The 4,344-nt window shown below is 41.8% G+C and overlaps 1 pseudogene; it reads left to right on the forward strand.

Moving 5' to 3' along the window:
• Window positions 1–1,322: 1,322 nt before the first annotated feature.
• LOC131837829 (RNA-binding protein EWS-like) lies at window positions 1,323–3,291 on the forward strand (annotated as a pseudogene).
• Window positions 3,292–4,344: the final 1,053 nt, after the last annotated feature.

Consider the following 4,344-nt stretch of genomic DNA (forward strand, 5'->3'; position numbering starts at 1 on the left):
CTTTCTCAGATCAATAAATAAAATCTCTAAAAAATTATGAAAACTGGTGTTAAATTCTTGTGTTCTTAATATCCACTCTGTTTCAGTACTGTTTTCTTAATCCATTCTCTATCTAGTGTCTCCAGTATATTTTCTTAAATTTCTCCACTCTTATCAAATCTCTAAGTTCTACCTCCCTTATTATCTGATAAATACCTTAGACTATTCTATTACCTTACAAATCTCAGTGAGATGTATAAAATATATTAAATATAGATTTTTTCAAGTTTCTGTTATTGAAGATAGAGCTACACATTATAGAGACTAAGCTACATATATGTCTATATCAATCTTTCAACTTTTTCCTTTCTTTTGGTTTCTTCCAGTTAACATTTAATTATGCCCACCTAATACCCCACAGCTTCCTTTAACTCTAATTCTTCATTCAGTTAAAGCTTTAGTTAATAGTTGACCTTTCAAGTCAAATTTCTGGGAAGAACTATTCATACTTTTCTCTCATTATTTCCTCTTCTCACATTATTCCTCACCAATGACAATTTGGTTTCTGTTCCTAGTATCCCATTAAATTTTTTCTCATCACAATCATGAGTTGGTTATTTTTTTAATAGATGATAAGCATATATCCTTTGCAATCTCATTTAACTTGATTTCTTCCACTAATTCCATAATGTCATACTATAGATATATTTTTCCATTTAATTCTCTGAATTTAGATTCTCTATATCCTTTGCTGATCCCTTTCATAAAATAAATACTTGGTAGAAAATTTCCTTTTGTTGGAGTCCTTTTAGGTATGTAATGTAAATATACTTCATTATATATGCAATTAAAACATAGTTTATAAAGACCCCTTCAGTAGTCCTTGAGCACTTTAGAAATATATATTTCATGGATTATTATTGAAAACTTAAACTAGAAAGTCATTTACCTTAGTTAATATAAGTAAACAAATATTTGGGCATAAAGATTATTTCCAGAAAGTGTTTTGAAGCTAAGACTACTTTGAAAGCAGAGATGACACTCAGTAAAATTATCCATACACTTAAATTTAAAAATCAGCTAAGGGAAAAGACAAATAAGAGGAAGTGAACAGAGTGGGTGCATAGAATATGTGAGGAAATAGGATCCTCCCATGAACCATCTATATAGACTGACAGAAAAGTTTCTATCATTGTCTTTTATCCTCATTGTAAGAGACTGAGTCAACAACAACAAAAAAAGACAGAAAAGCTTCTCATGCAACTTTGTCTTAAGAATTAGTTCTATAAGAGGGAAAGTAAGAGGGAGACAGACATTGAGAGAACGAGAAGAAAGGAGAGAAAATGGTGTCCATGGATTACAGAACATACAGCCAAGCTGCAGCCTACCAGGGCTACAGTGCATACACTGTCCATCCCACTCAAGGATATGCACAGACCACCCAGGCATATGGGCAGCAAAGTTATGGAACCTATGGACAGCCCACTGATGTCAGCTATACCCAGGCTCAGACCACTGCTACCTATGGGCAAACGGCCTATGCAATTTCCTATGGACAGCCTCCTGCTGGTTATACTACTCCAACTGCTCCCCAGGCATACAGTCAGCCTGTCCAGGGGTATGGCACTGGTGCTTATGATATCACCACTGCTATGGTCACTACTACCCAGGCCTTCTATGCAGCTCAGTCTACTTATGGTATCAGCCTGCTCACCCAGGCTATGGGCAGCAGCCGGCAGCCACCACACTTGCAAGACCACAGGATGGTAACAAACCTGCTGAGACTAGTCAACCTCAATCTAGGATAGGGGGTTACAACCAGCCCAGCCTAGGATATGGACAAAGTAACTACAGTTATCCCCAGGTAGCTGGGAGCTTCTCCATGCAGCTAGTCACAGCACCACCATCTTACCCTCCCACCAGCTACTCCTCTACACAGTCGTCTAGTTATGATCAGAGAAGTTATTCTCAGCAGAACATCTATGGGCAGCCACGCTGCTATGGACAGCAGAGTAGCTATGGTCAACAAAGCAGCTATGGACAGCAACCACCCACTAGTTATCTCCCTCAAAACTGGATCCTACAGGCAGGCACCAATTCAATATAGCCAACAGAGCAGCAGCTACAGGCATCAGAGTCCATTCCAACAGGACCACCCCAGTACCATGGGTGTTTATGGGCAAGGGTCTGGAGGATTTTCTGGACCAGGAGAAAACTGGAGCATGAGTGGCCCTGATAACCGGGGCCAGGAAAGAGGGGGATTTTATCATGGAGGCATGAGCATAGGTGGGCAGGGAGGAGGATGTGGTGGAATGGGTGCTGGAGAGCAAGGTGACTTCAATAAACCTGGTGGAACCTTGGGTGAAGGACCAGATCTTGGTCTAGGCCCACCTGTACATCCAGATGAAGACTCTTGACAACAGTGCAATTTCTGTGCAAGGCTTAAATGACAATGTGGCTCTAGATGATCTGGCCAACATCTTTAAGCAGTGTGGAGTTGTTAAGATGAACAAGAGAATTAGAAAACCTATGATCCACATCTACTTGAACAAGGAAACAGGAAAGCCCAAAGGTGATGCCACAATGTCCCATGAAAACCCACCAACTGCGAAGGCTTCCATGGAGTGGTTTGATGGGAAAGATTTTCAAGGGAGCAAGCTGAAGTTTTCTCTTGCTCGGAAGAAGCCTCCAAGGAACAGTCTGCAGGGTGGCATGCTACCCTGTGAGGGCAGATGAATGCTGCCATCACTTCGTGCAGGTCCAGGGTCCCAGGAGATCCTGGGGGCCCCATGGGTCACATGGGAGACCATGGAGGAGATAGAGGTGGCTTCCCCCCCAAAGGGCCCCAGTGTTCCCAAGGGAACCCATCTGGAGGAGGAAATGTCCAGCACTGAGCTGGAGACTGGAAGTGCCCCAATCCAGGTTGTGGAAATCATTCTGTTCACCTAGAGAACAGAATGCAGCCAGTGAAAGGCCCCAAAGCCTGAAGGCTTCCTTCCACCACCCTTTCCACCTCCGGGCAGTGACTGTGGCAGTGGTGGCCCTGGTGATATATGGGGTGAAAGAAACAGCCTCATGGATCGTTGTGGTCCCAGTGGGATGTTCAAAGATGGCCATGGTGGAGCCAGAGGGGGCTTCCGTGGTGGCCAGGGCATAGATCTAGGTGGCTTTCATAGAGGAAGATGGCGTGGCCCTGGAGGACCCCCTGGACCTTTGATAAAACAGATGAAAGGAAGAAAAGGCGGGCCCGGAGGACCTGGAAAAATGGATAAAGGTGAGCACCATCAGGAACCCAGAAACTGGCCCTACTAGATGCACAGCCCCCAGAGAGCTGCACTGACTACCAGATTTATTTTTTAAACCAAAAATGTTTTAAATTTATAATTCCATATCTATAATGTTGGCCACAACATTATGATTTTTCCTTGTCTGTACTTTAGTATTTTTCACCATTTCTGAAGAAACATTAAAACAAGTTAAATGGGGGGGAAAAAAGAATTAGTTCTATAAATATGCTACCCTTTAAACTCCAATTTTTTAAAAAAGAGTGTGTTATCCTGGTATCTTGCCAACATAGTAGTAGTCCCCTCCTGCTAAATACAGAACATCTGATTATATACCTTTTCATTATTTGTTCGAATCTGGAGATTCATAAATTCTCATTTTATGCGGCCTTTAAAGTATTAGTAATTTTTCCATGTCATGTCCTAAGTCAAAAGTAATTATGTAAAAACAATATAATAGTTGTAGTCAGTGTGGTATCTGGGAGATACTGCTGTTCTTTTCTTGCATATAAAAATATATTATGAGGTACTGACAAAGAATGCCCCTTAGGTTGACTAAATGTTAGGCAAGATTCTTTCTGGCTATAGAATCTGACTTCCCTTTATTCAGAGCATTTACTTTAGAAAACTTACAATTTCAAGTTTTTTTGCCCCTTTGAGATGTAAATCTTCTCCCAGCCTCTTGTCAGTTTTATAAGCCAGAAATGTCTTTCTCAAGAGGCTGGGAGCCATCCTTTTAAAATGTAATCACCAGAAAAACAGTGCCCCTATCTCCCAGTCTCTGTTGGGGGATGAGAACCTAACTTCATTATCCATCAGTTAGAAAACATGGATGGCCTAATCACATTAGCCAGCCATCCCCCTAATGTCCTTCAGTACTTTTCCGCTAGCCTTCCATAACACTAAGAAACTCTCCTGCATTTTGCCTCAGCGGACTTGAGTTCAGCATCTCTCCCCCTGTTGCAGCGGTAATGAATAAAGTCTTCCTTAGACTTTTGGATGCAATTTTTCTTTGGCAGCACCCCTAAGAGTTTGCCACGGTGCTTTGAGGACACCTCAGTGTACCTTGGGAAATCATCAT

This window comes from Mustela lutreola, chromosome 8 (genome assembly GCF_030435805.1).
Source record: "Mustela lutreola isolate mMusLut2 chromosome 8, mMusLut2.pri, whole genome shotgun sequence".
In the NCBI taxonomy this organism is placed as follows: domain Eukaryota; kingdom Metazoa; phylum Chordata; class Mammalia; order Carnivora; family Mustelidae; genus Mustela; species Mustela lutreola.